We start from the raw sequence: 8,207 nt of genomic DNA, 5'->3' as shown, positions 1-8,207 counted from the left end.
TCCAGCTCTCCACTAATTCCAATATTGCACACCAGTGGGGGGGGGGGGGGGTGGGGGGGCTTTCTGTTGCACTGGTATGGGTGTTGTGGGCCAAAGGTACTGGTTTCCAGATGGCTAGTATTGACATTGTGGGCCGAATGGATTCTTGGGCTGGCAGCTCAGTCACTGAGGCCTGGCAGTACAGCCACTCGGACCTGCCAGTCTGGCAGCTGAGAAACTGACAGAAATTCTGCCCAAAACAGGTGACAGACTGTGAGAGAGAAGAGGGAGAGGTTGGACTGAATGGATTATTGGGCTGGCAGTTCATTTACTCACGGCTTGTGGACTGGCAGTTCACTTACTCACGGCTCGTGGGCTGGCAGTTCACTTACTCATGGCTTGTGGGCTGGCAGTTCACTTACTCATGGCTTGTGGGCTGGCAGTTCAGTCACTCACGCCTGGTACGCTGGCAGTTCATTCAGTCACCCCTCCTCCCTTCATCTGATCCTTGCCATTCCCCTCCCCCCCACACATTCTGTCCAACTCCCTACAACCTCCCCCCATGCACTCTTAGCAGCTCTCCCACAGAGCAGCCATTCCTGGCTATTAGGTTCCCATTGTGATAAAGAACATGCAGGCATGAAAAATGGAAAAAGGATTTATCAAAGTTTAAATTGTGAATTAGTCTTAAAATATAAGAACAATTTAAATGTTAAAGATGAGAGTTATTAAGCTCTTTCTTGTTGTGTTCTTGCTGCTCACTGCCTCTTGATGGCTATTTGTGTTGATAAAAAAAAGAGACAATTTTAATATAGAGAGATTGAGCGGTTGCAATTTGTTGTAATTCTCAATCCTCCGGACTCACTGAAGATTTGTGCAAAACATTTTTTTGAGGCGGGGGCTGTCGGGGTGGGGTGGGGGGTGGCTTCTTCTTTCGTGTAGCGTGCATAGCCTAAAGTTGTAGGACAACTGGTTCTATTTGATCTTCTGTTTGTGCAAGTCGAGTTGATTGCGTTAGTCGAAACAGGGTGGACCACGTGAAGGTTGCAATCTTCCACCCCGGGGGTGGCAAACGTCCTGCAGCCGAGAGAGGGGGACGGCTTCAGGCGGGGGCTCTCGTGGGCTGATGAGGGAGGGGGTGTCCTGCAGCGGGGGATGGGGGCGGCTTCAGGAGGGGGAGCATCCTATAGCCAGACGGAGAGCAGCGTCTTGAGGTGGGGATGCCAGGGGGGGGGGGCACTCATGGCCTCTGGACTCACTGCCTTGGGACTAACTCATGGTCTCTGGACTGACAGGCTGAATCACGGCTTGTGGACGAACTTACTTATGCCCGACTTCTGGAGTCACGTCCGACTTTTGTAAACTGAAAACTGTAACATCCACATTGAGGAACAGCTTCTTCCTAACAGCCATCAGGCTATTAAACAACGGATAAGCTCTGAACTACGAAATACTATATTATATTGTACTATTATTTGTACCGCAAAGGTAACAATCTCGGGATTACTGCCTGTGCCATGCGACTGTGAGAGTAGGAATGGAGCGATGTGGAGGATAAAGGCGTGGCTGAAGGATTGGTGCAGAGGGCGGGGATTCAAATTTCTGGATCATTGGGACCTCTTTTGTGGAAGGTGCGACCTGTACAAAAAGGATGGGTTGCACTTAAACCCGAAGGGGACCAATATCCTGGCGGGGTGATTTGCAAAGGCTACTGGTGAGACTTTAAACTAGAACGGTTGGGGGGAGGGACACAAATAGAGAAAGCTAGTAGACAGTGTGTGAGGCAGGAGGCAGAGAAGGAAAGCACTCAGACCCAACATGTAGGGGAGAAAGAAGAAAACAATAATAAACAGATAATAAGAGGTGGTGGGGTTCTTAAATGGGTGAACAGATAGACAGAGGGGTGTAAAATGGGGGTGGAAGCAATAGGTAGCAAGGTGAAAAGTAAAAGTGGCAGGCAGACAAATCCAGGGCAAAAATCAAAAAGGGCCATTTTTCAACATAATTCTAAAAGGGGTAAGAGCGTTGTAAAAACAAGCCTGAAGGCTTGTGTCTCAATGCAAGGAGCATTCGTAATAAGGTAGATGAGTTGAATGTGCAGATAGCTATTAATGATTATGATATAGTTGGGATCACGGAGACATGGCTCCAGGGTGACCAAGGCTGGGAGCTGAACATCCAGGGATATTCAATATTCAGGAGGGATAGACAGAAAGGAAAAGGAGGTGGGGTAGCGTTGCTGGTTAGAGAGGAGATTAACGCAATGGAAAGGAAGGACATTAGCTTGGAGGATGTGGAATCGGTATGGGTAGAGCTGCGAAACACTAAGGGGCAGAAAACGCTAGTGGGTGTTGTGTATAGGCCACCTAACAGTAGTAGTGAAGTTGGGGATGGCATCAAACAGGAAATTAGAAATGCGTGCAACAAAGGTAAAACAGTTATAATGGGTGACTTCAATCTACATATAGATTGGGTGAATCAAATTGGCAGGGGTGCTGAGGAAGAGGATTTCTTGGAATGTATGCGGGATAGTTTTCTGAACCAACATCTAGTGGAACCAACGAGAGAGCAGGCTATTCTAGACTGGGTATTGAGTAATGAGGAAGGGTTAGTTAGCAGTCTTGTTATGCGTGCCCCCTTGGGCAAGAGTGACCATAATATGGTTGAGTTCTTTATTAGGATGGAGAATGACATTGTTAATTCAGAAACAATGGTTCTGAACTTAAAGAAAGGTAACTTTGAGGGTATGAGATGTGAATTGGCCAAGATGGACTGGCAATTAATTCTAAAAGAGTTGACGGTGGATATGCAATGGAAGGCATTTAAAGACTGCATGGATGAACTACAAAAATTGTTCATCCCAGTTTGGCAAAAGAATAAATCAGGGAAGGTAATGCATCCGTGGACAACAAGGGAAATCAGGGCAAGTATCAAAGCAAAAGATGAAGCGAAAAAATTAACAAGAAAAAGCAGCCTACCAGAGGACTGGGAGAATTTCAGAGATCAGCAGAGGAGGACAAAGGGCTTAATTAGGAAAGGGAAAATAGATTATGAAAGAAAACTGGCAGGGAACATAAAAACTGACTGCCAAAGTTTTTATAGATATGTTAAAACAAATGTAGGTCCCTTGCAGTCAGAAACAGGTGAATTGATCATGGGGAACAAGGATAAGGCGGACCAATTGAATAACTACTTTGGTTCCGTCTTCACTAAGGAAGACATAAATAATCTGCCGGAAATAGCGTGTCCAAGAAGATGGAGGAACTGAGTGAAATCCAGGTTAGCCGGGAAGTGGTGTTGGGTAAATTGAATGGGTTAAAGGCCAATAAATCCCCAGGGCCAGATAGGCTGCATCCCAGAGTACTTAAGGAAGTAGCTCCAGAAATAGTGGATGCATTAGTGATAATTTTTCAAAACTCTTTAGATTCTGGAGTAGTTCCTGAGGATTGGAGGGTAGCTAATGTAACCCCATTTTTTCACAAGGGAGGGAGAGAGAAAACAGGGAATTACAGACCAGTTAGTCTAACATCGGTAGTGGGGAAACTGCTAGAGTCAGTTATTAAAGAAGGGATAGCAGCACATTTGGAAAGTGGTGAAATCATTGGACAAAGTCAGCATGGATTTACGAAAAGTAAATCATGTCTGACGAATCTTATAGAATTTTTCGAGGATGTAACTAGTAGAGTGGATAGGGGAGAACCAGTGGATGTGTTGTATCTGGACTTTCGACAAGGCCCCACATAAGAGATTAGTATGCAAACTTAAAGCACACGGTATTGAGGGTTCAATATTGATGTGGATAGAGAACTGGCTGGCAAACAGGAAGCAAAGAGTAGGAGTAAACGGGTCCTTTTCACAATGGTAGGCAGTGACTAGTGGGGTACGGCAAGGTTCAGTGCTGGGACCCCAGCTATTTACAATATATATTAATGATTTGGACGAGGGAATTGAATGCAATATCTCCAAGTTTGCGGATGATACTAAGCTGGGGGGCAGTGTTAGCTGTGAGGAGAATGGTAGGAGGCAGCAAGGTGACTTGGATAGGCTGGGAGAGTGGGCAAATGTATGGCAGATGCAATATAATGTGGATAAATGTGAGGTTATCCACTTTGGTGGCAAAAACAGGAAAGCAGACTTTTATCTAAATGGTGGCCGATTAGGAAAAGGGGAGATGCAACGAGACCTGGGTGTCATGGTACACCAGTCATTGAAAGTAGGTATGCAGGTGCAGCAGGCAGTGAAGAAAGCGAATGGCATGTTAGCATTCATAGCAAAAGGATTTGAGTATAGGAGCAGGGAGGTTCTACTGCAGTTGTACAGGGTCTTGGAGTATTGCGTACAGTTTTGGTCTCCAAATCTGAGGAAGGACATTATTGCCATAGAGGGAGTGCAGAGAAGGTTCACCAGACTGATTCCTGGGATGTCAGGACTTTCATATGAAGAACAACTCGGCTTATACTTGCTAGAATTTAGGAGATTGAGGGGGGATCTTATAGAAACTTACAAAATTCTTAAGGGGTTGGACAGGCTAGATGCAGGAAGATTGTTCCCGATGTTGGGGAAGTCCAGGACAAGGGGTCACAGCTTAAGGATAAGGGAGAAATCCTTTAAGACCGAGATGAGAAAAACTTTTTCACACAGAGAGTAGTGAATCTCTGGAACTCTCTGCCAGAGGGTAGTTGAGGCCAGTTCATTGGCTATATTTAAGAGGGAGTGGCCCTTGTGGCTAAAGGGATCAGGGGGTCTGGAGAGAAGGCAGGTACGGGATACTGAGTTGCATGATCAGCCATTATCATATTGAATGGCGGTGCAGGCTCGAAGGGCCGAATGGCCTACTCCTGCACCTATTTTCTATGTATCTATTTATTTGTTATTTGTTGACATTCTCACACACACACACACACACACACACACACACACACACACACACACACATACACACACATATACACACACACACACACACACACACACACACACACACACACATATACACACACACACACACACACACACACACACACACACACACCCTATCTCTCGCTGATTCTCTCCGGCGGTCGGAGCTCAGTCAATCGGAGAAAAGACTGCAGTGTGATTGCCGACAAATTTCAGTGCAAACAAGAACAGAGGCAAATGTTATCATAATATTGTTTCCATCCATTTATTTCGACTTTAATGTCCCCATAAATCGTATGCGGTGCGGATTTACTGATCCGCTAACGGAACTGAAGGAATTCAGCTCTGCCCGAGGCTGGATATTAGTCGCTGTTTTCGGAGAGAAACCTTGAGTCGATGTTGCTGCATTGATTGTTCTGTAGGTGAGTGGGAAACGGAATTGGTTTCGAGGAGGATGTCTTACCTCGGTCGCTGCCAATGTTCTGAGGAATATCTGCCTAAATGTAACTTCCCGCATCAGCCAACCGCTGTTTGATGTTTAGTTTTGAGGTACAACGCGGAAACTGACCCTTCGGACCAGCGAGTCCGCACCGACTAGCGATCCTCACACATGAACACTATCCTACAAATGATAAGTGTTTGAAAAACATATATTTTTAAACATTTATATCAAACCAATTAACCTACAACCCTGGGCGTCTTTTGAGTGTGGGAGGAAACGGGGAGAACGTACAAATTGTGTACAGGGAAGCGCCCGCAGTCAGGATCGAACCAGGGTCTCTGGCGCTGTAAAGCGGCTTTTTCACGAGGCGACTTGACGCAAGAGTTAACCAGAGTTTAACATCGTGGGAACCTCGTGCGATAACAGTACGGCATTCGTGGACGGCCGTAATGCACCAGAGTTTCTCGACTAATGCGGCTTTTTCACGGGGTGACTTGACGCAAGATGTAACCAGAGTGAAGTGGTCGTGGTCTAGCACGATATCACATGATATAACGGGGGGGGGGGGGGGGGGGGTAGATAAAGAGTTCCCACGGTACTCGGCATTTCTGTTATTTGTGCGAGTGACTTGTCCGTCTCCCGAGCTTTCCCGTTAAATCATGAATGAACATTGTGAAGTGTTGTTAAATCATCACGTGGCACAAATGATGTCACTTTTTTTTCACACACTATAAATATCCGCCTTTGGTTGAATTGGCTCATTTGGAGGCATGTTTTACTGTGTATGTGGGAGACACAGATGGACTGAGCACAGTACCTCGGTCTTACTGTGTGTGGGAGAGGGGGAGAAAGAGACGTACACTCACAGAGGCAGAGTCTCTCAGCCTGTGTAAGAGAGAGGGAGGGAGAGAGAGAAAGAGGCACACACAAGGTGGATGTGATGTGATATCTCACCTGCCTGTTTCAGTGCCAGTAAATGAAGACACCCCATCTGTCTCCCCCTCCTCTCCCTCGACTCCCCCACCTTTCCCTCCCAACTCCAGTCCCGTCCCGACCCCCTGGGAAACTGAATAGACCAACTGCTGCCTGTGCGCTGATATGACAATAAAGGCTACTTTACTTTACTTTACTTTACTGAGTTAAAGAGTTCCCACGGTAGACTGTAAAACTGGGACCCTGGTTCTGGACTCCCCCAACATCGGGAACATTCTTCCTGCATCTAGCCTGTCCAATCCCATAGATATTGATTAGACCGGTATCTATTTATTTACTTTATTAATGATTTCAATTAAATATTGGGAACATCAGGCCGCAAACGTTATTTCTTGAGTGTTAGTGCTGGACCTTGACTCGACCTTCCTAGTTAGCCGGCGCCTGAGACTGAGCCAAGCAATGTCCAGACCTGACTTCAACACAAAGTGATGGAGGAACTCAAAGGGTCAGGCTCGTCCAACGCTCTGTGTTTTGCTCGTGATTCCTGCGTCTGCAGTTCCTCGTGTCTACAGACCAGAGTTGCCACTTGACTCCGAGATGACCATCACAGAGCATACGGAAGATAGACACGAAATGCTGGAGTAACACAGCGGGACGGGCAGCATCTCTGGAGAGAAGGAATGTGTGACGTTTCGGTTCGAGACCCTTCTTCAGAGTCTCGTCCCGAATCGTCACCCATTCCGAGGGTCTCGAATGAGGTAGGTAGAAGTTCAGGAATGCTCTGTGGTTGGTGTTAGGATGGTTCAGTCACATAAGTGCTCAAATGTAGGCACCGTTTTCGCAGTGGAAGCTCCGAGACTGTGCAGCGGGCGATTGTCGTGTTGGCTGGGACTCCTGTTATCCATGCAGGGGATTGACCTCAGTCTGAAGAAGGCTCTCGACCCGAAACGCCACCCGTTCCTTCTCTCCAGAGTTGCTGCCTGTCCGGCTGAGTTGCTCCAAGCAACTGGTGTCATTCACGGGGTTGTTCGGCTCATTTCCCCTTCACCTTAAACCTATGTAATCTGGGCCTCGATTCGCCTACTCTGGGCTAGAGACTGTGCATCTAACCGATCGATTCCTCGCATGATTTTAAACATTATCTTGCACACAGCGTTGTTCCCTTCACCTTGTATACACCATTTATGGCTCGATTGTTACTATTTATTGTCTGTCTACTGACTGGTTAAACGTTTGAAAGTTTCACCTCTCAGTAGATAATAATATAAGACAACCATCACGGTCAATGTGAGACAAAGTCTTTATTCCTATTTGACAAAATAAAAAGACGACTTCTTGCACATCACACCAAACAACATTTGTCTAAAAAAACCCAGATTATTCTTCAGCTCATTAAAGAGCTCGGGTGAAATTCTGACAAAGTTTGTGAATGCACTTTTATCCTCTTCGCACTGCACATTAAGCAGCTGATCATATTGTCCAAATTGAGGTCTCCGTTGAAAGATGGGCTTCACCCAGTGAGACTTCCGCTTAATTCTCTTTTTAATTAATCTCACCCTTCTGCCTTCACGCAAGCGTTCTCGCACATAGTGGGCTGCTGCATACAGCGCGTCAATGAAAATAACCACCATCCTGTATTCGAAAATACTTAGTATAGGCATGTCTCCAAATGAGCCAATTCAACCAAGGGAGGAATATAGTGTGTGAAAAAACCCAATATAGTGTGTGAAAACAAAGTAACATCATTTGTGCCACGTGATTAACAACACAACAGTTCACGGTGTTCATTCAAGATTAACGGGAAAGCTCGGGAGACGGACAAGTCACTCGCACAAATAACAGAAATGCCGAGTACCGTGGGAACTCTTTATCTACCCCCCGTTATATCGTGCGAAACTCGTGCTGGGCCACGACCACTTCACTCTGGTGACATCTTGCGTCAACTCGCCCCGTG

The 8,207-nt window shown here is 46.3% G+C and overlaps 1 long non-coding RNA gene across 1 annotated transcript; it reads left to right on the top strand.

Moving 5' to 3' along the window:
- The first annotated feature begins 610 nt into the window (after positions 1-610).
- Positions 611-7,239, top strand: LOC116968486. The gene is made up of 3 exons (XR_004410470.1): positions 611-760; positions 2,025-2,028; positions 7,227-7,239. It is a non-coding gene; the product is annotated as an uncharacterized LOC116968486 (long non-coding RNA).
- Positions 7,240-8,207: the final 968 nt, after the last annotated feature.

Source organism: Amblyraja radiata, chromosome 45 (assembly GCF_010909765.2).
Source record: "Amblyraja radiata isolate CabotCenter1 chromosome 45, sAmbRad1.1.pri, whole genome shotgun sequence".
NCBI classification, from domain to species: Eukaryota; Metazoa; Chordata; class Chondrichthyes; order Rajiformes; family Rajidae; genus Amblyraja; species Amblyraja radiata.
Note: the sequence above shows the minus strand (reverse complement) of the source record. Positions and strands in the feature narration are given on the sequence as shown.